The sequence below is a fragment of the Capra hircus genome, chromosome 14 (assembly GCF_001704415.2).
Source record: "Capra hircus breed San Clemente chromosome 14, ASM170441v1, whole genome shotgun sequence".
NCBI lineage: Eukaryota > Metazoa > Chordata > Mammalia > Artiodactyla > Bovidae > Capra > Capra hircus.
This window is the reverse complement of record NC_030821.1, coordinates 51,718,588-51,745,386: the sequence shown is the minus strand read 5'-3', so window position 1 is coordinate 51,745,386 and position 26,799 is coordinate 51,718,588. Positions and strand designations below refer to the sequence as shown.

The 26,799-nt window shown below is 41.5% G+C and overlaps 1 protein-coding gene across 1 annotated transcript in view; it reads left to right on the top strand.

The window, feature by feature from the left end:
• Window positions 1-26,799, top strand: part of DNAJC5B (DnaJ heat shock protein family (Hsp40) member C5 beta) — a 98,847-nt gene that overhangs the window by 7,275 nt on the left and 64,773 nt on the right. Inside the window, exons 2-3 of the mRNA XM_013969158.2 lie at window positions 11,421-11,571; window positions 25,428-25,547. The gene's annotated coding sequence lies outside the window, so the exon portion shown is untranslated. The remainder of the gene's footprint in view (window positions 1-11,420; window positions 11,572-25,427; window positions 25,548-26,799) is intronic.

Sequence of the window (26,799 nt, the reverse complement as noted above, 5' to 3'; positions counted from 1 at the left end):
GGGAGGAGATGGCTCTGGAGAAAGATGCAGAGGCTAGCCCTGCCAAGGAGCTGGGACTTCAGCTTGACATCAGCGGGCCACTCGAAAGGATTACAAGCAGGGGAGGGACAGGATACTACTTGCATTTTAAAAGAATGTAGTGTTCAGAGAAAAGATGGGAACGAAGAGAGACTGGAGAAAGGAGTCTCAATTAGGACGCTGGCAGGGTAAACCAAGGAGGTGATGAACTGGGTCTAGATTAGTGACAGTGGCAAGAGGGGAAGACAGTGGGCTTCCAGAAGCTTTAGAAAGGAGGACTAACGAGGCCTGGGTCACTTGGAGGAGAAGTGAAGGAAGACAGCCAGAAAAGGCCCAGCAGACACTGTCCTCGGTGCAGTATCACTTCCTGATAATGCCTCACACCAGGGAGACTTCATATTATCCTGAAAGAAAGAGGAGGCAACAAGGATTTCTTGCCTTAGGTAACTCTACTTTTTTTTTTTTTTTAATTTAAACTTATTTTTAATTGGAGGATAATTTGTTGACAATATGGTGGTGGACTCTGACATACATCAACATGAATCAGCTCTAGGTATACATATGTCCCCTCCCTCCAGAACCTCCCTCCCACCTCCCACCCCATCCCACCTACGTTTCTGAAAGAGAAAACTGGAAGTGGTGTGGAGCATGGCCAGAAAGGAGAAGACTGGCCACAGACAAGACTAGACGGCAGAGCTACTGAGGTGGGGTGTTAAATGCTGACAGCGCACAGCTGCTCAAAGCAGGGGGCCCTTCTTGGTAATTCTTCCTCAAACATAGTTTAATGAAAAAAAAAAGTGTTTTAATTGAAAAGTTATATATGCATGTTATATAAAAAAAATTAAACAGTGACTACGCTATGAAAAACAATTCTCCCCCCGCCCCCCAGGCCCCAGTCCTTTTCCTCCATGGAGGTTCTGCAAGTTTTACATACTCTCCAGAAAGGTTTTGTGCATATACGAATGTGTCTGAGTATGTATTATGCGCATGCTGCATCTCTGCGTACGTATGTGTATACACAGATGCACAGATCTACTTTTTAAAATGAGATCACTATACAGAAGCCTTGTGTGTGTTAACTGCTCCAGTCATATCCGACTCTTTGAGACCCCGTGGACTGCAGCCTGCCAGGCTCCCCTGTCCACGGAATTCCCCAAGCAAGATTATTGGAGTGGGTTGCCATTCTCTTCTCCAGAGGATCTTTCTGACCCAGGGACTGAACCCTGTACTGCAGGTCTCCTGTACTGCAGACAGATTCTTTAGCATCTGAGCCACCAGAGAAGCCCAAACATAGGCCTTCCTTTTTTTAAAAAATGGGAAACTGTGTTGCGTTATACCATTTTTATGTCAGCTTCATTCTCAATGTCTACTATGGCTATGCTCCTATGGTGATCTCACAAACCCCCTGTTGATTAACATCAAAGTCAAACTTGGTTTTGAAGTGTCCTTTTCCTTGTACACCATCCTCAGCTCCTCACGCGGTGGCTGCTTTAAACTCTTCCTGGCTCCACTCTGGGGGCACTCTCTCCTTTCACACACCTCTTTTCAAATCTAAAGTAAGAGAACTCCCTCTGCAGCCACATGAATTTAGCACAAGCTAAATTTTCTTCCATCATGGAGTCAACTGGCCAACCTGGCTTATCAGATCATATTTCTTGGGCAAAAAGATCAGTCTTTTCTCTAAATCTATGACATGTGCTTAGAACTATACTTATACAGGTGCAGCAAGGCAGGTTATCAACTCTAAAACGTCAGGGCCCCACTGCCAATCAGAGTCAAGCTCAGAGTAGCAGATATTTTTCTTCTCAGAGATGATGCTTTCAATAAGGCTGGCCAAGGACTCTCCAGACACTTAGCTTTTAGAGGACACTGTAGTTGATTCAGGCTCCGGATCTCTTTCATTCATTTGCTAGAGTCCCTGGGGCTCATAGGTGTTCAATGAATCTTGGTGAATAGACATCTATGCTTATAAGTATTATTCCTGATGGTCTTCCTGTTATTTTGCTTTTCAAAGACTTGGTGGGCATTTTATCCTCTTATTGCCCTTCACAGTGCAAACAGTAATCAGACCCTTTTTCCTCCCCACCTTGGATTTCAGGGTGTGTGTGCTAAGTCACTTCAATTATGTTCAACTCTTTGTGACCCCATGGACTGTAGCCCACCAGGCTCCTCTGTCCATGGGATTCTCCAGGCAAGAATGCTGGAGTGGGTGACTATGCCCTCCTCCAGGGGATCTTCTCAACCCAGGGATCGAATCCTTGTCTCCTGCACTGGCAGGCGGGTTCTTTACCACTAGCGCCCTGTGGGAAGCCCTTCATCCTGTTCTACCCATCCCCAAAATCTGCCCACAAGGCCAGGATAAAATGCACATGAATCAAAAATTCTACAGGGGTGCCACCTGCTGATTCACTCAGGGGACAGGCCTGGGCTTTCCCTTTGTTGGGTCTGCTCCTCAGCTTACACCTTGCTGCTCCTTACTTTCTACCTCCACCAGCACTGTCAGGAAACACTGTACCAGGAGCCCCTAAACCAACCTTGTATAAAGGGGACTCCTCTGTCCCCTCTCAGGGCTGCTTCCTGCGAGTCCCCTTCGTTGGGACAACATAGGCAGTCCTAACAGTGCGGCTGAGTTGGGTAGGTCACAGCAAACCTCGGTTCCTAGAGAGGAGGAATCAGAGGTTCCTCTTGTGTCTTACCCAAGTTTATAGTCATGGGCTGAGTCATCTGTCCCCCAGGCCAGTGTTCCCCAGAGATATCAGTTCTGAGAGGGTGGGGGCAGGGCTGCGGGGGCAGGTGAAGAACAGCTTATCTCCAAGGCAGCAGCCGAGGGGCAGAAAGACAGCAGCCGAGGGGCAGACGACAAGGGAGGTCAGCACCCTCCTTGCGTGTCTGCCTCCACGTACGCTGATGTATGATAACTGGACCATACAGAAGGCTGAGTGCCACAAAATTGATGTTTTCCAACTGTGGTGCTGGAGAGGACTCCTGAGAGTCCCTTGGACTGCAAGGAGATCAAACCAGTCAATCCTAAAGGAAATCAACCCTGAATATTCATTGGAAGGACTGATGCTGAAGCTCCAAAACTTTGGCCACCTGATTCGAAGAGCAGACCCATTGGAAGAGACCCTGATGCTGGGGAAGACTGAGGGCAGGAGGAGAAGCGGGAGACAGAGGATGAGATGACTGGATGGCACCTTCGACTCAATGGACATGAGTTTGAGCAAGCTCTGGGATTTTGTGATGGACAGGGAAGCCTGGCGGGCTGCAGTTCATGGGATCGCAAGGAATTGGACGTGACTGAGTGAGTGAATAAGAACAAACAACAACAGCACAAACAAGTATTGCTAGAGATGCTGGGATGGGATGGACCTTTCTTATGAACGGAAGCAGATCCCCTTTAGTCTTCATGTTTTACTGGAAGGGCCTGGAAAGGGCTGAGATTCCCATCTGTCTGGCATTGAAGTGAATGACTCACTATGGACCCCATTCCCAACGGAAGTGGCTTTGGCTTATATCATGTATTCACAGAAACTCAGCTTGACTGTTAGTTTGCAGGGATCCACCCAGAGAATTCTCCATGGCAGGCCAAACAGGCATGCATTTGGGCTGCGTGGGATGACGTTTCTAGATTAGATTCCTGGTCTGGCTCCCTTTGTTTTATTTTTGGTCTTTTTCCAGAGCCTGCAAAGCTGATGACAAGAGCTGAGGGCAGCTGTGCTTGTGTCAGCCAAGGCTCTGAGGACATCGCCAGATATTTACACAGAGAGACAGTCCTTGGTGGGAACAACTCGGAAAAAAAAAAAAAGTAAAATAACATTGCTTATTGTTTTCAACATCATTCTACTTAAAACTTTTTTAAACCTAAAAGGGGGGCTGCCCTGGTGATGCAGACAGTAAAGAATCTGCCTGCAATGCAGGAGATGCAGGTTTGATCCCTGGGTGGGGAAGAGCTCCTGGAGAAGGGAATGGCTACGCACCCCAGTTTTCTTGCCTGGAGAATCCCACGGACAGAGAAGCCTGATGGGCTCCAGTCCATGGGGTCACAAAGAGTTGGATACGACTGAAATGACTTAGCACGCACTCTCGCATGCACGAGCAACTAACACACATACACAAACATAAAGGATAAACGAACTTCAGGTGCTTTGAGAGTAACAGAGCCATTGTTGTGAAGGCAGCACACCCTAGAGGTGGATAAAGAATCTGGAAGGTACGCAGAGACATGGTTGCTCGTCCTGGCTGGTAAGGACTCGCTCATACCCTTGGACAAATATCCACTTCACTGCCTGACTCGGGGTTCTTGGACCTGGGAGACCTGTGCACCAACCAAAGCTTTGCTAGTAACTGTCTGGTGTTAACATGAAATTCCTCTGAGCCTCAGAGGAGTCTCTTGGCTTATGAAATTGGAATAAGAACTCTTTCCCTGCCTGCCTGACCCAGCTTCTGTGGAGGTCAAATGAACGTATGTGAAAATACCTGTAACCATCGAGTACTCTATGTTTTTTCCCAAGTGGGACATAAGTCTTTTGATGGAAGTGAAGAAGTTGGGGATGAGAGTGATGGATAATGGTGAAAGGATTAGGGTTCCCCTAGGACACACAGGCAAACTCTGGGAGATAGTGAGGGAGAGGCAGGCCTGGCGTGCTGCCTTCCATGGGGTCTCAAAGAGTCGGCCAGGACTTGGCCACAAGACACACAGAGGGTGTGAGGCAGGGTTGCAGCTGGTAACAGAGATCATGGCTTTGTGATGCTGACATCTGCCTCAGCCATGGATGCACAACTGGATGTTGGCTGGGGTGGTGAAAGGAACTGGGAGCATGGACAAGGGAATATTATAGTCACAGTACCTAGGCTGAACAAACAGAGGGCCCAAGAAAGGAACAGCTGATTGATTTGGGGAGCTGGGGGGTACTAGTGAGATGGTAGTACCATGAGCACCGGGAAGTTAGCTGGTGAGGTAGGCAGCAGTGGGTGAGGCTGGAGTTCAAGGTTTGTGACCTGGAGAACATCCAGGTATCTGAACAAGGCGTCACAAGGGAGGGTGTGCTGGCTGGGAGGCCTACATGGGAGCTGAAGGACCCCAGGTCAAAGGTCAGTGACAAGACTTGGGGTGGAGAGAGTGAGAGCTGACTGCCAAGATCCTGAGGAACGCGGGTGAGTTGATAGGCTTGGGGATAGCCATGGGGCAAATGGGACCTGTGGATGGTAAGGACATCAGAGGTGGGGGGCAGAGTGTCTAGAAGGCTAGAAGGAGAATGCTGCTGCTATTTTGTAGGGAGGCCCACAAAATAGAATGGCCCCAAAGCATGCTCAGATTTAAAAGTTGATATGCAGTATACACGAAGTGGTCACTTTATGTACAGATAATCAAAAGTTGTAGGGGCACCTTGGCCTCAACAGGTAAACCTATACGTGTATGCGGTCAGTCGTGTCAAACTCTTTGCAACCCTTTGGACTGTAGCCCTCCAGGCTCCTCTGCCCATGGAATTTTCCAGGCAAGAATACTGGGGTGGGTTGCCGTGCCCTCCTCCAGGGATTAAACCTGCATTTCCTGTACTGGCAGGAAGACACTTCACCACTGTGCCACAAGAGAAGCCCATGTAAACATATAGAACAAACTGTTTTGGAAAACTCCTTTTAGCCATTGACATTTTAAAATATTGTAGGCTCAACAGCATGTGGGAGTTGGTTTGCACCAGTGGATGAGGGCTGCACATCATTACATTTTCTGGAATTTTGACAAGCTGAGTGTTATGTTGGTAGCTTGAAGCAGGCCTGTGAGGGAATAGGTATGCCAAGAAAATTTGCAAACACTTCACCACTAGGGCTTTTTCTCCCCTGGAAATCTAGTTGTTGAATATTTTCTAGCATACCACTGAATAGGCCTAATGAGAACCTCCTATTTGCCCAGCCTTACAGTCCTGTTGTGAGTTTAACTGTGTCACTAAAGGAGAAACGTCGTAATCCCCAGCGTGTATGAAGGTGACCTTCTTGAAAGTACGGCTATGCCCATGTAATTAAGATGTCAGTTACGATGAGGACGTCCTGGAGTAGGAGTTGCTGCTGTTTAGTCGCTCAGTCATATGACTCCTTTGCGACCCCATGGACCATAGCCCCCTCAGGCCCCTCTGTCCATGGATTTCCCAGGCAAGGATACTGGAGTGGGCAGGGTGGGTCCTTCATCCCACATGACTGTAAGAGGAGCCGCAGAGACAGACTCACACAGAGAGGAGCACGGTGTGAAGACGGAGCAGGGAGGACACTGCAGCGATGGAGGCAGAGACAGGCGTGCCAAGGATGGCCCAACGCCAGAAGCCAAGAGGGTGCCGCAAGCTTTGTTCCCTCGGAGCTGCCGGAACAAACCAACCTGGCCCGCAACACCTCGATTGCAGACTTCAGCCTCCCAGGACTGTGAGATGATACGCTTCCGTTGTTCTAAGTCATCCACTTTGTACTAGCTTGTTCACCATGGCTAGAAACTGACACATCTGCCATGCCTTCCCATCTGGGCACCAGACTGGTGGAAGTTCCCCAGTGAGAATTGTGGAGGGAAGGTCCCTGTTCCCGTGCTCTGGCTCCCAGGGAACCCCTCCTCTCCCCTCCCCAGCCCATCTGTCCTGCACTGTCATCTGCTCCTCCTTGTCAGCTGCCTCGGATTGTGGAGTGTGCTTTTTTTTTTAAATTATTTTAATTGGAGGATAATTGCTTTATATTATTGTGATGGTTTTTTGCCATACATCAGCATGAATTGGCCATAAGTACACGTGTCCCCCTCATCCTGAAACTCCCTCCCACCTCCCTCCATATCCTGTCCCTCCAGATTGTCACAGAGCTTTGGGTGCCCCACTTTATACATCAAACTCACACTGGTCATCTGTTTTACACATGGTAATGTACATGTTTCAATGCTACTCTTGCAAATCATCTCACCCTCTCCTCCTTCCATTGAATCCAAAAATCTGTTCTTTATGTCTGTGGCTTCTTTGCTGCCCTGTATGTAGGATCGTCAGTATCATCTTTCCAGATTCCATATATACACGTTAATATATGACATTTGCTTGCTATTTCTGACTCACTTCACTCTGTATAATAGGCTCTAGGTTCATCCACCTCATTAGAACTGACTCAAATGCATTCCTTTTTATGGCTGAGTAACATTCCATTGTGTATATGTACAACTCCCTTATCCATTCATCTGCCGATGGACATCTAGGTTGCTTCCATGTCCTAGCTATTATTGTCAATAGTGCTGCAGTGAACACTGGGGTACAGGTGTCTTTTTCAAGCAAGGTGAAAAGACAGCCCTCAGAATGGGAGAAAATAATAGCAAACAAAACATCTGACAAAGAATTAATCTCCAAAACATACAAGTAGCTCATCCAACTCAATACCAGAAAAATGAACAACCCAATCAAAAAGCGGGCAGAAGACCTAAACAGATATTTCTCCAAAGAAAACATACAGGGGCATAATAAACACATGCTGCTCAGCATCGCTCGTTATTAGAGAAATGCAAATCAAAACCACAATGAAGTATCACCTCACACTAGTCAGAATGGCCACCATCAAAAAGTCTACAGACAATAAATGCTGGAGAGGGTGTGCAGAAAAGGGAACCTTCTTACACCGTTGGTGGGAATGCAAATGGATACAACCACTATGGAGAACAGTATGGAGAGTCCTTAAAAAACTAGGAATGAAACTAGCATATGACCCAGCAATCCCACTGCCGGGCATATACCCTGGAGTGTGCTTTTAAGTGCAGATGAGTTGTTTGCTCTTCTAACTGGTAACGAGAAGCTGTAAATTCTAGGTGAGGGTGAGGTCAGTGCAGCCATTTCAGACTGCAGTGTGCTCCTGCCTTTAAAATACTTATCCCACCTTGCTGGTTGAGGAACACCGGACTAAGATCTGGTGTTTCGGGACCTCTGTGATGTGCCAGAGAAAGAGAGAGCGAGCGAGCGAGAGCAGGAATGGCTCCCGGCCTCTGCCTCCCCCAGCAGCAGCCAGCAGGCACTGATGTGCTGGTTGTGGATTTGCTGCCTGGAGCTCTTGGGTCTTCTGCTCTGGCCTAGTCAACGGGTGTGAGACCTCTGAATTGCAGAAACTGCCCCTAAATTTCCCCCTTCAGATGGAAACTTCAGAACAGATTTTTATAAGGTTATGTTTTAAATCCCCCAAATGCCTAGCTCCTCGACACTATTGCAAAACTTCAGCTCCAGAAGAATGCAGCAAAAGGGCGGTGTCCCCTCTAGCCATGCCTTGCTCCACCCTGATATTTCCATGAGTGTTTTTCTTGGTGATTCTCAGAATCTCAGGTAGCAGAGGGAGCTGCGTCAGCGATGAGTTATCTGTCTGTGCGTGTGTTCAGTCCTGTCCAACTCTTTGTGACCCCACTGTGGCACGCCAGACTCCTCTGTCCATGGAATTTTCCAGGCAAGAATACTGGAGTGAATTGTCATTACCAACTCCAGGGATTTCACCTATCCAAGGATTGAACCCCGGTCTCCTGCGTTTCCTGCATTGGCAAGCAGATTCTTTACCATTGTGCTACCTGAGAAGTCCAGGGATATTAAACAGAATGGGTGATTTGGGGTGAGGACTGTTTAAAAGCTGAAATTCCTGTTTACAGTTCCTTACATTTTGAACACCAGAGGGCGATACAGTCACAGGGAATAGCTGCTCGGCTTCATATTCTTAAAGTGAGATAAATGTTGAAAATTGTTCTTTCGACTTTCAATCTGTCTCTAAAAAAGACACAGCAGAGGCTTTTGAGACCACTTTCTGGATGTCCAACTCCTGACACCTGGTCCTGGGACACCCACCAGAGGGTGCTGGGCAGGGTTACAGCTTCCTTTGTGGGGAAGCCCTTGTCACTGACCCTCCCACCCCATGCTGAGACTGTCTGTGCTTGGCTCTCTGGGAGGGTGTGGATTGTGTCCCAGGTAAGAGCTACTTCATGTGGGGACCCGGCTTGTTACTTCCAGGGCCAGTCATTTAACTGGTTTCCTGAGTTCTATACTTAGTGTCTGGCCCTGATAGAATGGAGAGGCCCGAGAGAGAAGACCCTGCAAGGAGGGCTGAAGGACTGCAGGGGTCCTGTGGCTCCCCTGGAGGCTCAGACAGTAAAGAATCTGCCTGCAATGTGGGAGACCCAGGTTCGATCCCTGGGTCAGGAAGATCCCCTAGAGAAAGGGAATGGCTACCCACCCCAGTATTCTTGCCTGGGAAATCCCGGACAGAGCAGCCTGGGTCCATAGGGTCACACAGTGACCCTACACAGTCCATAGGGTCACACAGAGCTGGACACGACTGAGTGATGAGGGCTCTCGCTAGTTTCACTTTATCGGTTGTTGCCCTGACAGTTGGTGGGTCTCTGGTGGTGGCCAGCGGACCAGTCTGTGTGTCTGTGGCCCTGGATCAGCGCTCACCGATCTCTCTGGCTGCGAGGACATTCTGACAGGATGCCCACGGCTTCCGGAGCGCTCTGGACAGTGGCGCAGGGCTCACGGAAGAGTCTGGGGGAAGCAAGAGCAGAGCAGTTGGGAATGCCCAGGGGAGGCGCGACAGGCGTGCTGGGGGCCCTGGAAGGGGTGAAGGGCTCAGCTTCGGATCTCTGAGCCTTTGAGGAGAGCCCAAGCTGCACAAGTGCCCACCTTGGAAGACAGGAGGGAAACAGCATCAGAGCCTATCTGATCCTGCAGGCTTAGAAGCCATGGGTGTGTGTGTGCCCCTGACTACATAACTCACTCGGAAAGGAGACTGTCTATGGGTGGTCCAGTGGCTAAGAGTCTGAGCTTGCAATGCAGGGGATCAGGGCTTGATCCCTGGTCAGGGAACTGGATCCCACAGGCCTCAACTACGAGTTCGTGTGCCGCAACTAAGACCGAGCTAAGCCAAATAAACACAAAAAGAAGAGAAAGAAAGGGACCTGTCTACTTTCACCCACTGGAAGAGGCATCTCAGCTCTAGCTATTCAGTCTGTGCACCTTGCAAAGGCATTCAGCAGACAGCGAGACTGTGCTTAGCAATGACATGTCAGTTGTAAAGCACCACTTACTCCACAAGACAGAAGAAGGTCGTGCAGACCAAAAAGCTGTGCCAGTGAATTGATTACAAGTTAGTGGGCCCTACCTGTTCATCTGAAAGTCAAACCTTTAGCAAACTGAGGGGGAAATGTGTGTTTACAGTGCTGCTGCTGCTCCAAAGCCATTTCATTCATGTCTGACTCTGTGTGACCTTATGGACCATGGCCCGCCAGGCTCTTCTGTCCATGGGATTCTCCAGGCAAGAATACTGGAGTGGGTTGTCATGCCCTCCTCCAAAGGATCTTCCTGACCCAGGGATCGAACCTGTGTCTCTTATGTCTCCTGCATTGGCAGGCAGGTTCTTTACCATTGGTGCCACCTGGGAAGCCCTGTACCTACAACAGAGGGCACAAAGTCATTGCCATTATCCCAGTGAATAAATTGAAATGTTCCCCTGGAAAATCCACTGTGGACACTAGAAACTGGTGCAAGTTCAGAGGACTGCCCTGCTTCCAGGCCTCTGGTTTTTGCAGGAGCTGCTTGACCACGTGCACAAAATAGAGAGGATTCTTGGCTATTTATGATTCTGTTTCTCAATTGAGCCTTTCAAATTAACAAGGTTATAAAAGGACAGATTTGGAAGTAGAGTATGTAGGTGGGGCCCTAGTTCCAGCTTCCTGCCCCTCAGGATTGATGTTCATGCCTGGGGAAAGTGACATGACCACAAATAGTCAGTTAGCTCTTTCTTAAAACAGACACTGAGTGTCAGATAACGTATCTGACATGTGAAAAACCTTAGGAAATTACCAAGTATGATATAAGGGCAGTTATTAATCTCTAGAAGGAATCCTTTAGTATTTCTTTCTCTTTCAAATACATGTCTGCTACCTGTGCTGGGTGAGGCTTCATTTGAAAGTGGGCCTTATGGCGCTAGTGGTAAGGAATCCACCTGCCAATGCAGGAGATGCAAGAGACGAGGATTGGATCCCTGAGATGGAACGATCCCCTGGAGGAGGAAATGGCAATTCACTCCAGTATTCTAACCTGGAGAAGCCCATGGACAGAGAAGCCTGGTGGGCTACAGTCCATGGGGCTGCAAAGAGTTGGACATGACTGAGCAATTAGTGGGTTTATTAAAGATATATCTATAGGCCAGTGCTATTAAACTACTACTTAAATGCAAAAAAAAAAGAGAGAGAGAGAGAGAGAAATGACTACTATTCTGGTAGCTGTGTACTCTGTTGGTTTTGTAGTCTGTTGGCCACATTTATATGACAATGTGCAGAATAATCACTATACTGGAAACCATATTGAAGGGAAATTTTGCCTTGAGTAAAGGTTTTTATCTTTGTTTTTGTCCTCTATCTCTTTTAGCTAATTAACAAAAGAGACATCTTGAGCTAATGTGAATGGGGAACAACTACAGGCAACATCAAGGATCAATGTTCTGCTTAGAGACATTCTGTCAAATAAACACTTCTGTTGGACTTGACGTCTCCTTGGTTTATCACAGCAAGTGCTTACTGTAAGTAAGCGACAAGGTGTTTAAATTTCACATCTGTGAAGTCCATTTTATGTTTCCTAGCAGGGGACAAGACACAATCAATATTTTTTCAGTAATACAGATCTCAGATTCAGAGCTTTATTTAACCAAACAGATACTGTCCTTGACATTGAACTACATATTGAACCTCACTAAAGAATGGGCTTATTGATACTTCCTTGTTTAAAGCCATTACTCCATTTTTTTTTTCATGAACTTTAAAACATACACCATCTGGCTCATTCACATATTGATAAGCAAGGGAATATATTAATAGACCGTGAACTCCTGAAGCAAAGCTCTCTGGTGAGTTAGAGCCTGGGATGTGACATCAAAGCCCGGGTCCACGGCTTCAGTTCAGTTCAGTTCAGTCGCTCAGTCGTGTCTGACTCTTTGCGACCCCATGAATCCACGGCTTACTAGCTGGTGAATCTGGGCAGTTCGTCAGCCTCTCCAATCTTATATTCCTCCTCTGTAAACTAAGGATAGGAGTATACCCTCATACTTTGTAGGGTTCCAATAAAAAATCTAACTAACATGTAAGTTACCAGCATCACCAGCACCATTATTAACACCTCTAAAAACGCCACAACCCCCAGTACAATGTCTTGCACTATATGCATCACATAGCTCATTCCGCTTACTGATGAATTAGAGATCTGGGGTGAAATCTACCAGGATTACACATTCAAATTATTAAAGCACTTTCAGCATACTCTGTTTCAATTTTAGGGGGCAGAGAGAGAGCAATGATTGTCTTAACAATTGCTCAAACCCCAACCCTAGAAAATAATCATTAGATTTGTGTTTATGAAAGTTCCTAGTGTCATTCTTGGCACATCTATACTAGACATTTGATAAAAGGTCTAAGAGATAAAAAGGGTTCATATTTTATGACTGTTTGCAGAGAAGAAAAGCGTATTAAAGTGACTTGCCCAGAGTCTACAGGATTGTTGTTTTTGGATCATTTTTCTTGATTTAAACTATGAGAAGCCAAATTTTATTTTCTGTTGAATCACACAGATGTCATTATTTTACCTAAGTGCTTTCTTAGGAAACCCAGGCAAAGGAAAATTCCTCTAGACAGCTGCTTGGTCAACAAGCACTTCTCATGTTATTTAACTAAAGTTGTCAGGTCCAGCCAATCTGGAACCAGTCAGCACTGGCTCTTAAAGCAGGCAGCTCTACAGAACCACCTGGAGCCCTAAAAGTGCCTGAGCTGGGTCCACTGTGCAAGATTTTGTGTTGGGTTTAATCCAAGAGATTTTTGCTTTGGGACACCATGGGTGGCACCTAGACATCAGAATTCTTAAGACTTTTCCCAGTGATTCTAGAAAGAGTTCCTCTCTAGTTCTTCCCTCTTTGGGTCTTCTATGATTCTTTTTAAAACTGAAGTACAGTTGATTTACAATGTTATATTAATTTAGATGTATAGCACAGTGAGTAAATATTCTTATAGACTATATTCCATTTAAAAGTTGTTGCAAATAACAGATATATATTTCCCTGTACTGTACAATATATCCTTGTTGCTTATTTATTTTCTACATAGTAGTATGCATATCTGAATCCCATATCCCTATCTTGTCCCTCCCTTTCTCCCTCCCCACTGGTAACCACTAGCTTGTTCTCTATATCTATGAGTCTATTCCTCTATTGTTATATTCATTTGTTTGTTTCAGTTTTTAGATTCCGCATACAAATGATCACAAAAAGTAATTGTCTTTATCTGGCTTATTTCACTAAGCATAACACACTCCAGGTCCATCCACGTTGTCGCAAATGGCAGAATTTTTTTCTTTTTACAGCTGAGTAATATTCCACTGTGTGTGTGTGTGCGCGTGTGTATACACACACACATCTTCTTTATCCACTTATCTGCTGATGGACACATAGATTGCTTCCATATCTTGGCTATTATAAACAATGCTATGAACACTGGTGAGAATGTATTTTTTAGAATCAGTGTTTTTGTTTTCTTTGCCTAACAGTGGAATTGCGAGGTCATATGGTAGTTCTTCTCATACTGTTCATGGGGTTCTCAAGGCAAGAACACTGAAGTGGTGCGCCATTCCCTTCTCCAGTGGACCACGTTTTGTCAGAACTCTACACCATGGTCCATCTTTGGTGGCCCTACCTGGCATGGCTCCTAGTTTCATTGTTAGACAAGGCTGTGGTCCTTCTTAGATATTAAGAAGCCTTAAGATATTAAGACACCTTCTTAGATAACTATTTTCTTAGATATTAAGCCTTAGAAGAGCCAAGGCTTTTGGCTCTTCTTATATATTAAGAAGAGATGGCAAGAATACACAGAAGAACTCTACAAAAAAGACCTTCATGACCCAGATAACCACGATGATGTGATCACTCAACTAGAGCCAGACATCCTGGACTGTGAAGTCAAGTGGACCTTATGAAGCATCACTATGAACAAAGCTAGCAGAGGTGATGGAATTTCAGTTGAGCTGTTTCAAATCCTAAAAGATGATGCTGTGAAAGTGCTGCACTCAATACGACAGCAAATTTGGAAAAATCAGCAATGGCCACAGGACTGGAAAAGGTCAGTTTTCATTCCAATCCCAAAGAAAGGCAATGCCAAACAATGTTCAAACTACTGCATAATTGCACTCATCTCACATGCTAGCAAAGTAATGCTCAAAATTCTCCAAGCCAGGCTTCAACAGTATGTGAACTATGAAATTCCAGATGTTCAAGCGGGATTTAGAAAAGGCAGAGGAGCCAGAGATCAAATTGCCAACATCTGTTGGATCATCAAAAAAGCAAGAGAGTTCCAGAAAAACATCTACTTCTGCTTTATTGACTATGCCAAAGCCTTTGACTGTATGGATTACAACAAAATGTGGAAAATTCTTAAAAACATGGGAATACCAGGCCACCTTACCTGCCCCCTGAGAAATTTGTATGCAGGTCAAGAAGCAACAGCTAGAACTGGACATGGAACAACAGACTGGTTCCAAATAGGAAAAGGAGTACATCAGGGCTGTATATTGTCACCTTGCTTATTTAACTTATATGCAGAGTACATCATGAGAAATGCTGGGCTGGATGAAGCACAAGCTGGAATCAAGACTTCCGGGAGAAATATCAATAACCTCAGGGAGAAAGTGAAAAGGAACTAAAGAGCCTTTTGATGAAAGTGAAAGAGGAGAGGGAAAAAGTTGGCTTAAAACTCAACATTCAAAAAACTAAGATCATGGTATCTGGTCCCATCACTTCACAGCAAGTAGATGGAGGAACAATGGAAACAGTTGGAGACTTCATTTTGGGGGGCTCCAAAATCACTGCAGATGGTGATTGTAGCCACGAAATTAAAAAACGCTTGCACCTTGGAAGAAAAGCTATGACCAACCTAAACATCATATTAGAAAACAGACATTACTTTGCCAGCAAAAGTCCATCTAGTCAAAGCTTTGGTTTTTCCAGTAGTCACGTATGTATGTGAGAGTTGGACTGTGAAGAAACCTGAGTGCCGAATAATTGATGCTTTAGAACTGTGGTGTTGGAGAAGATTCTTGAGAGTCCCTTGGACTGCAAGGAGATCCAACCAGTCAATCCTAAAAGGAAATCAGTTCTGAATATTCATTGGAAGGACTGATGCTGAAACTGAAACTCCAATATTTTGGCCACTGATGAAAAGAACTGATTCATTTGAAAAGACCCTGACGCTGGGAAAGATTGAGGGCAGGAGGAGAAGGGGACGACAGAGGTTGAGATGGTTGGATAACATCACTAACTCAATGGACATGAGTTTGAGTTAGTTCCCAGAGTTTTTGATGGACAGGGAAGCCTGGCATGCTGCAGTTTGTGGGGTTGCAAAGAGTGGGACACTACTGAGTGACTGAACTGAACTCAACTGAAGTGATGGTAGTTCTATTCTTATTTTTTTTTAGCAACCTCTGCACTGTTTTTCATAGGGACTGCACCAATTTTCATTCCCACCAACAATGCAGGAGGGTTCTCTTTTCTCCACATCCTTGACAAAATGTAATTTGTCGACAGCCATTTAGATGGGTGTGAGGTGACATCTCATTGTGGTTTCAATTTTCATTTCTCTGATGATTAGGGATATTGAGCATTTTTTCAAGAATCTGTGGGTCATCTGTATATCTTCTTTGGAAAAACATTTATTCCGTTCTTCTGCCCATATTTTTCATCAGCTGTTTGTCTTTTCATGTTCAATTGTATAAGCTGTTTATATATTTTGGATATTAACCTCCTCTCAGTCACCACATTTACAAATATTTTCTCCCATTCCATAGGTGGTCTTTTCATTTGTCAATGGTTTCTTTTGCTGTGCAAACATTTTTAAGTTTAATTAGGTTCTATTTTAAATTTTTGCTTCTGTTTCTTTCGCCTTACGAGACAGATCCAAAAAGATATTGCTGCTATTTATGTCAAAGAATGTTCTGCCTATGTTTTCCTTTAGGAGTTTTATAGTATTTGGTCTTACATTTAGGTATTTAATCCATTTTGAGTTTATTTTTGTGTATGGTGTTAGAGAATGTTCTAGTTTCATTCTTTTACATGTATTTGTCCAGTTTTGCCAGCACCACTTACTGAAGAGACTGTCTTTTCTCCATTGTATATTCTTGCCTCCTTTGTTGTAGATTAAATGACCATAAGCTTGTGGGTTTATTTCTGGGCTCTCTATTCTGTCCCATTGATATATCTGTTTTTGTGCCAGTACCATGCCGTTTTGCTTACTGTAGTTTCAGAGTGTAGTCTGAAGTAAGGGAGCTTGATACCTCCAGCTGTGGTCTTTTTTCTAAAGATTGCTTTGGCAATTCAGTGTCATTTGTAGATTCATGTAAATCTTAGGATTATTTGTTCTACTTCTGTGAAAAATGTCATGGGTATTTTGACAGAGAGTGCATTTCATCTGTAGATTGCTTTAGGTGGTATGCCCATTTTAACAAATATTAACTCTTCCAATCCAAGAACATGGAGTATCTTTCTATTTTCTTTGTATAATCTTCAATTTCCTTCATTAATGTTTTACAGTTTTCAGAATATAGATCTTTCATCTCCTTGGTTAAATTTATTCTTACATATTTTTTCTTTTTGATGTGATTTTAAACCAGATTTTTTTTGTCTTTCTGATAGTTCATTATTACTGTTTCAAAAAGCAATAGATTTCTGTATATCAATTTTTTATCCTGAAAATTTACAAAGTTATTTATTAGTTTCAACAATTTTTTTTGTTGAAGACTTTAGGGTTTTCTAGAAATAGTACCATGAAATCTGCAAATAGTCACAGATTTAGTTCTCTTCCAATCTGGATGCCTTTTATTTCCTTTCCTTGTCTGATTGCTATGGCTAGCAGTTCTAATACTATATTAAATAGAAGTGGTGATAGTGGGCATCCTTGTCTTATTCCTGACTCTAGAGGAAAGACTGTCAAATTTTCACAGTGAGTATGATGCTAACTGCATTATTGGTCTTTTTTATGTAAATGCTCTTTATTCTGTTTGGATTTTTATTGTTCAGTCACTAAGTCATGTCCAACTCTTTGGACCCCATGAACTGCAGCATGCCAGGCATCCCTGTCCTTCATTATCTCCCAGAGTTTGCTCAAACTCATTGAGTCAGTGATGCTATCTAACTATATCATCCTCTGCCACTCCCTTCTCCTCTGGTCCTCAATCTTTCCTAGCATCAAGGTCTTTTCCAGTGAGTCAGCTTTTCCCATCAGGTGGCCAAAGTATTGGAGCTTCAGCTTCAGCATCAGTCCTTCCAATGAGTATTCAGGTTTGACTTCCTTTAGGATTGACTGGTTTAACCTCCACACTGTCCAACAGACCCTCAAGAGTCTTCTCCAGCACTACAATTTGAAAGCATCAATTCTTCGGCACTCAGCCTTCTTTATAATCCAACTCTCACATCCTTACATGACTACAAGAAAAATCATAGCTTTGACTATATGGACTTTTGCTGGCAAAGTGATGTCTCTGCTTTTTAATATGCTGTCTAGGTTGGTCATAGCCTTTCTTCCAAGGAGCAAATTTCTTTTAATTTCATGGCTGCAGTCACCATCTGCAGTGATTTTGGAGCCCAAGAAAATAAAATCTGTGACTGTTTCCACTGATTCCTCATCTATTTGCCATGAAGTGATGGGACTGGATAGCTTCATCTATACCCACTTTGATGAGAATTTTTATCATGAATGGATGTTGAATTTTGTCAAATGCTTTTTCTGCATTTATTGAGATGATTATGTGATTTCTTTTAGCCAGGTCTTAATGTGGTGTATCACACTGACTGATCTGCAATTACTGGACCATCCTTGTATCCCTGGAATAAATCCCACTTGATCATGGTGTATAAGTTTGATTCTTTTAACATACTGTTGAATTCAGCTTATTAATATTTTGTTGAGGATTTTTGCATCTATATTCATGAGAGATACTGGCTTTAATTTCCTTTTATTTGTAGTGTCTTTGTCTGGTTTTGGGATCAGGGTAATAGTATAATGAATTTGGGAGTGCTTTATTCTCTTTTTTATTTTTTTGGAATAGTTTGAGCAGGACAGGTATTAGCTCTTCTTTATATGTTTTGTAAAATTCCCCTGTGAAGCTGTCTGGTCCTAGATTTTTGTTTCCTGGGAGTTTTTAAATTATAAATTCAATTTCACTACCAGTGATCGGTCTGTTCAGATTGTCTATTTCTTTCTGATTCAGTCTTAGAGAGTTGTATGTTTCTAGAAATTTGCCCATTTCTTCTAGGTTAACCAATTTATTGGACTATCACTGTTCATAGTATTCTATGATATTTTGTATCCTTGTGATATTATTGGTTGTTATGTTTTCCTCTATCATTTCTTATTTTGTTTATTTGGGTCCTGTCTCTCTTTTATAAGCCTGGCTAAAAGTTTATCAATTTTATTTGTCTTTTAAAAAAGACTACTGTTGGTTTCACTGATACTTTCTTTTATTTTGGTATCTACTTTATTTTCTCTCTGATCTTTATTATTTCTTTCCTTCTGCTGACTTTGTTTTTCTTTTTCTAATTCCTTTAGATATTAAGTTAGGCTGTTTATTTGAAATGTTTCTTGTCCTTGAGACAGGCCTAATCACTATAAACTTCCTTCTTAGAACTGCGTTTTGCTGCATTCCATAGGTTTTGGAAATTGTGCTTCCATTTTCACTTGTCTGGAGGTATTTTCTGATTTACTTCCTCTGTAATTTCTTCATTGACTCATTGTTTTTATGGTAGCATGTTGTTTAGTCTCCATTTTCCCCCTAGTTTTCTTTCTGCAATTGATTTCAAGTTTCATACTACTGTTATCAGAAAAAAATGCTTGATATAATTTCTATCCTTTAATATTCGTTGAGACTTATTTTGTGGCTTAGTATGTGATCAATCATAGAGAATGTTCCACATGTACTTGAAAAAAATGTATATTCTGTTTTTAGATGGAATGCCTTGTAGATATTTATTAAATCTAGCTAGTCTAATATCATTTAAGACCACCATTTCCTTATTGATTTTCTGTCTGGATAATCTGTCCATTGATGCAAATGGGATGTTAAAGTCCTCTATTACTATGTGGCTTTGTTAGTTTCTCCCTTTTTGTCTATTAATATTTGCTTTATACATTTAGGTGTTTCTATATTAGGTACATATATGTTGATAAGCGCTATATTCTTTCCTTATATTGATCCTTTTATCATTACATAATGCTCTTCTTTATCTTTTGTTAGGCTTTGTTTTAAAGTCTGTTTTTTTCTGCTATGAGTATTGCTATCCCCAGTTTCTTGTCATTGCCATTGTTTAAATATCCATTTATTAAATATTGAAATATCTTTTTGCATCCTCTCATTTTCAATCTGTGTGTGTGTTTTTACTTCTGAAGTGAGCCTCTTATAAGACAGATCCTGTTTTTTTCTTTTTTTCTAATCAGCTACCCTATATTATCTTATTAAAACATTTAGTCCATTGACATTCAGAATTATTATTGCTAGGTGTGTACTTATTGCCATTTTGATATTTCTTTCTGGTTGCTTTTGTAGTTCTCTGTTATTTTCTTCATTTAGTTTCTTTCTTTGTGGTTTAATAATTTTTTTTGGTGATGTGCTTGTTTTCCTTTCTCTTTAATTGTATATCTGTTGTAGGTTTTTGATTTGTGGTTACCATCCCCCTTAGCCTTCTATGATTCTATGCTTTCTTCATATTTATAGATTTAGGCACTTTAAAATTTCCATCCTCTTTGTAACCTCTTTTTAAAAGGGACATTTTTTAACTTTGAAAAATTATGAAATGTAATAGGAATTAACCAATTTGCATTCTGAAACGTGAACACTTGGTTTTACCAAAATGCCAGAATTGTTCTGTAATTTTGTTTGAGGTGCTGCTGCACTGGTAGCCAATAATCTCTTAATTTTACACAGTCAAAGGAATAATTTATCTTTTCCCTTTCTAAATTCACTTAACAGAATGAATTTTACCCAGATGACTCATCCCTTTGAAAAGTGACCTGAATTCCATATAATAGCAATAATAAGAACAACAATGTAGTGGGGTAATAACAGTAACAGAGATAGCAATAATAATGCCTTTGTTCATTGCATTGGGTTCTTTAGATTTATTTTAGATTAGGCCTCCCCTGGTGGCTCAGATGGTAAAGAATCTGCCTGCAATGCAGGAGACCTGGGTTTGATCCCTGGGTAGGAAAGATCTCTGGAGAAGGAAATGGCAATCCACTCCGGTATTCTTGCCTGGAGAATGCCACGGACAGAGGAGCCTGTCCATGGCGGGCTACAGTCCATGGGGTCACAAAGAGTCAGATATGATTGAGCAACTAACACTATTTGTTGGAACTACGTGCCCTTGTATATCACATGTTCAAAAAGAGTGGTGTTTGGATCTGCTGATTATAGGTAGCTTACATTAAACACTATGTACCCTAATGTTTATGATTCTTAGGTTATTTTGGTTGAATATTAAAATTCATCTAGTACCTGTGGCAGATTCTGTGCTGATGTATTGATACTAGCCATTGATTATAATAACCCTAACCCTATGTGGAAATTGAGAGAGGTATATAAAAGGCCTCCAGGAGCACCTAAGGGAATAGTGAAGACCCCATAAACAGAATGCGCGTCTATGAGTGCTAAGTTGCTTCAGTTGTGTCCCACTGTTTGTGACCCCATGGACTGTATACTGCCAGGCTCCTCTGTCCATGGGATTCTCCAGGCAAGAATTCTGGAGTGGGTTGCCATGCCCTCCTCCAGGGGATCTTCCCCACCCAGGGACTGAACCCATATCTCTTTCATTTCCTGCTCTGGCAGGCGGCTTTCTTACCACTAGCGCCACCTCAGAAGCTCATAAGTAGAATACACAGGGAAAATCAGTATGTAGTGTCCCATTCCCCAGTACAAACACACACACGTAGACTTCTCTCTCCAATTTTCTCACTTACAGAAAGGCCACATTGCTTAGCCTTGGAATATTTTCTAAATTCCCCTCTTCAATGATTATACTACTTTTACAGTATATTTAGTGTATTTTGCATCAAGGAGTTATTGATGTGCTTCCCATGAGTAATGTCCTTTAACAAACATCATTTAAACGTCACCATTTCTAGAAAGTCTTGCTTGTTTAAGCAGAATTTCCTGCTATATCTTCAGATTATATATCAGAAGCCATACATATATAGGCATGTGCTGACATTCTATGTGTTAGAGTGCACCTCAGCATGAATGTTTTACTTCTTCAATTTAAGTGCCTAGGCCCATTGAATATGCTTTTCCTCCTGCCTAGAGTATGCTTGCTTCTCAAGTATACTTGAGAAGTACACAAACCCAGTCATTTGGTTCTTTTCAGATATCTGCTTGGCTGTTTTTGTTTAGGGAAGCTTTTTCTGATCTTCCTTTGTATGGTCTTAACATTTACCTGGTCTTGTAACACCTCTCCAAATTCTTATATTTATTTGAGCAATCATTTGAATAATATCTGTCTCTGTTAGTAAGCTGTAACTCTGTAAACCACAAACCCAGAGTCTGTATTTTTGTTTACCAGGGTATTTCTAGCATTTAAGCAATGACTGGATCTAGTAGGTAACCAAGTGGTGAATGACTAGATGAATAAGAAACTATGTTTTCTCTCTGAAAAACAGTACAGTTCTACTTCACCTAAGAGTTTTGCAATACTTAAAAAATTATAAACTTGGAGCTTTTGTCCTTGTAATTAAACTTAAAAGTTTCTGGACAGCAAAGGAAACCATAAGCAAAAGAAAAACGACAATCTATGGACAGGGAGAAAATATTTACAAACAATGCTACTGACAAGGGCTTAATTTCCAAGATATACAAAAAGCTCATACAGCTTAATGTCAAAAAACAAACAACCCAATCAAAAAAGGGGCAGAAGACCTAAGTAGACATTTCTCCAAAGAAGACATTCAGATGATAACAAGAGTGTGAAAAGATGTTCAATATTGCTAATTTGACTCAAGAAATTTAACTAGAGAAATCCAAATTAAAGCTACGATGAAGTATCACCTCAAAGCAGTCAGAATGGCCATCATTAAAAAGTCTCCAAATAATAAATGCTGGAGAGGGTGTGGAGAAAAGGGAACCTTTCTACATTGTTGGTGAGAATGTAAATTGGTGCAGCCACTATGGAGAACAGTAAGGAGGTTCCTTAAAAAAATAAAAATAGAGTTACCATATGATCCTGTAATCCAACTCCTGGGCTTATATCCAGAGAAAATTCTAACTGAAAAAGACACAAGCACCCCAAAGTTCATAGCAGCACTATTTACAACAGCCAAGACATGGAAGCAACCTAAATGTCCACTGACAGATGAATAAAGACATGACATATCATATACATACATATGAATATTACTCAGCCATACAAAAGGAATGAAGTAATATCATTTGCAGCAACATAGATGAATTTAGAGATTATCATATTAAGTGAAGTAAGTCAGACAGCATAAGACAAATATCATATGACATCATTCAAATGTGTAATCTAAAAAAGTGATACAAACAAACTCATTTATGAAACAAATAGACTCCCATAGAAAATGAATGTATAATTACTCACAGGGAATAGTGGGGTGTGTGGGAGAGAGATAAATTAGGAGTTTGGGATTAATGTGTATACACTACTATATAAAAAATAGACAACAAGGACCTACATATAACACAGGGAATTATACTCAGTATCTTCTAATAAGCTATAATGGAAAAGAATCTGAAGAAGGATACATACGTACATATATATATCTATATGGGCTTCCCACATATATGTGTGTATATATATATATATCTCAATATATACACACACACATATATAGCTGAATCACCATGCTATACAGTTGAAACTAAGGCAATGCTGTAAATTAACTATGCTTCATTTTTTTTAAAGAACATTATTATTAAGCTGAAGTGATGCTGGAACTTCGGTATTTATTTCTAAATGTCTTTAGTTCCACACCGCCCCTCCCCACATCCTCATCCCATTTCTTTGCATGATGATGGGGTGCTTTCTAAACTCTGGCTGGAAATCAAGATCTATGACAAATGACCATTGCATCTGAAAAAAAATACAAAACAGTGCTCTGAAATATTTGCACAAAATAGCACTAGGATTTGTTGTGTGTCATGCTAAGAAGCAAACTTAAACTCTACAGCCAACTTCAGGAGCAAGATCCCATTTTGCACAATTCAAGAGTAACACCTGTTTCATTTAATCCTTGTTCAATCTTTATGATCTTACTCAAAATCACAGGGAACTATTCTCTCATGTGATCTTTTTATGTTACATAAGAGTTTTAACAGGAAGTTCCTAATTCTTAAAACCACCTCAGTCACCTCAATGCCTATTAACCAAGATTAGAGCTAAATCTTCAGATATGAAAATTGTTGGATTAATGTAGTGAAAAATTGTAATTTCCCCTTATTAATGTTATATGGTCCTTCTAGTAATTTTAAAGCAGTTGATTAGTGTTAGCCTTAGACCAAAGGAAAATAAAATTTAAAAGAACTCAACTTGACCCTGAATATCGAAAGCAACCTTCAGAAAGAACCACCAAGCTGGAGGTATCACACTCCCTGATTTCAAACTATACTATAATGCTATAGTAATCAAAATAGGATGGTATTGGCACAAAGACAGACATATAGATCAGTGGGACAGAATACAGAGCCCAGAAATAAAGCCAGGCTCATATGGTCAATTAATCTATGACAAAGGAGCTAAGAATACACACTGGGGAAAGGACAGTTTCTTCAATAAATGATGTTGGGAAAACTGGACAGCCACATGCAGAAGAATGAAACTGGATCACTATATTACACCATATGCAAAAAATCAACTCAAAATGGATTAAAAAGTTAATGTAAGACCTGAAACAACAAAACTCTTAGAAGAAAATGTAGGTTTGGAAGTACCTTTTGACATTGGTGTGGGTGATGATATTTTGGATTTGACATCGAAAGCAAAGACTAAAATAAAAATAAGCAAGTGAGAATACATCAAGCTAAAAACCTTCTACGCAGCAAAGGACACCATCAACAAAATGAAAAAGCAACCCTCCAAATGAGAGAAAGTATTTGCAAATCATATATTTGACAATGGGTTAATATCTATAATATATAAAGAATTCATACAAATCAACAGCAAAACAGCAAGCAAGCAATCCAATTAAAAGTGGGTAGAAGATCTGAATAGGTATTTTTTCAAAGAAGGCACACAGGTGGTAGATGAAAAGGTGTTCAACATAACTAATCATCAGGGAAATGCAAGTCACAACCACAGTAAGGTGTCACCTCACACCTGTCAAACTGGCTATCATCAAAATGTCTATAGCAAATGTTGATGAAAATGTGGAGATAAGGGAGCTCTTGGTGCACTGTTGATAAGAATGTAAATTAGTGCAGCACCTATGGGAAACAGTACTTCAAAAAATGTAAAAAAACTACCATATGATTCAGCAGTTTCACTTCTGGGTATTTATCTGAAGAAAATGAAAACATTAACTCAAAAAGACACCTGTACCTCCATGTTCATAGCGGCATTATTTACAATAGCCAAGATATGGAGACAACCTGTGTGTATCAGTGGATAAAGAAAATATGGCAGAGCGCACTTAACCATAAAAGGAAATCCTGCCATTTGTGACAACATGGATGAATCTTGAGGGTATCATGCTATGTGAAATAATTGAGACAAATACCATGTAATCTCACTTACATGTGGAACTTGAAAATAACCCGAGCTCAAAGATGTAGCGATCAGGTTGGTGGCTGCCTTAAGCAAAGCCGGGGTGGGCGGTAATGTAGCGGTGGTGACAGTCGGAGGTGGTCAAAAGGTACAAACTTCTAGCTACAAAGTAAATATGTCATGAAGATGTAATGTACAGCATGGTGACTATAGTTAATAATACTGTATTGCCTATTGAAAATTGCTAAGAGAGAAGATCTTAAAAGTTTTCAAGAGAAAAAAATTTGTAACTATGTATGGTGATGGACGTTAACTAGACTTGGTGATCTCTTAGCAATATATACAAATATTGAATCATTACACTGTACACCCAAAATGAATTAAATATGTCAACTATACTCAATTAAAAAAAATTAAAAGAACCCAGTTTGGATGTCAGAGGATAGCCCATTTTCTTGATTGAAAGTTCTGGTGGAAACCCGGATGCAGTTTCAAACCAGCATTTGGTTGAGCCCAGCACCAGCTGACTAATGATCCGATCAGATACACAGATACAGCATGTATTTTGGTATCACTGGATATGGCTTGTAATGGCAACCTTCAAGTTCATGCATGTTTTATTCTCTCTTTGTTGTGTTTTCCAGAGGGATAATCTATTGGCTGATAGAGTAGCAAATCAAAAGTAACTCGACGCCATTGATTCGCTTAAGCTCGTGTGGGAACAATGGAAAGAGGCAGCCATTTACTCTGAAAGACTGGAACAGGTATGAAATAGTTCCTTTTGTTGCTGCCTTTCTTTCTCTCTTTGCACACCTATTTCCAGACCAGTTGAAAACAGCAAGTGGTTCCTGTTGGAAAACACAGGATCGGAGTTATACGAACAGGTACTGGGGATTATTTGTGACATTCCAAGTTGTCTCGTCTTCAGGATGCTGTTTATATAAGTACCAGTGCAGTCAAGAGGTAATTATTTTTCAATAACAAATTGTAATCACATTAGGGAGAGTTAATACTTTAAAACATAGGCTTAGCATTTTGGATGTGTGTTTAGCTTTAAGATACAATGCTCTCTGAATAAGATCTTGCTCCAATAAATAGATTTCTATAGAGGGTTTACAGATGTAATAAAAAGTGGTAAAACATGTTGATTTCCCCAATCACAGCCATCAAAAGTGTTTTTACTGTTTAATGATCTAATCTCCTCTGTTCATATTTTACTTTCTCAGCAGTGAAGGGACCCTGCCAAGAAAGGAAGAGTCTGATTTCTTTTTCTATTTTCAAAATTCACATAATAGATAGAGGTGAAATTTCTTTTATTCTGAAGGAAACATTTCATGTCACCATGAAAATTTTAGCACAGCATTTGTAGGACTCCTCGAGTTAGTACCTTTAAAATATGTGCTTATTTTGAATTGGATGTTTGTCACCATTGGAGCACTGAGCCTTCTTTCAGTTGTATCTTTATCAAGAGACAGGTGAATGTGGTTTGGTAGTGACTGTTCAGTGGTCAGTGCTTTAAGAAATTATGGTATTCATGGATTGTAATGCAGCTAGGTGACTCAGATGGTAAAGAATCTGGCTGCAATGCAGGAGACCCAGGTTCAGCCCCCTGGGTGGGAAGATCCCCTGGAGAAGGAAATGGCAACCCACTCCAGTATTCTTGCCTGGAGAATCCCATGAACAGAAGAGCCTGACGGACTACAGTCCATGGGGCTGCGAAGAGTCAGACACAACTGAGCGACTAACACAAATGCAGCTAGAAAGTAATTTAAGTTCAGAAGATTAAGTATCATGTACCTATCACGATCAAAATTAAATTACTTAATAACTTTACATAACAATTTTTTCTCCATTGGATAGTATAGATGAGAGACTATGAATAAATAATAAAGACTTGAATTTTACATAGGAATATGAGCATTCAAAAGGCTAAGAGAAAGAACTCATAAAAATTATATTTTATATAAGGCATTAAACAAGGGTATGGCTCCATTATTTAAGTTTAAGGAGAGTTTT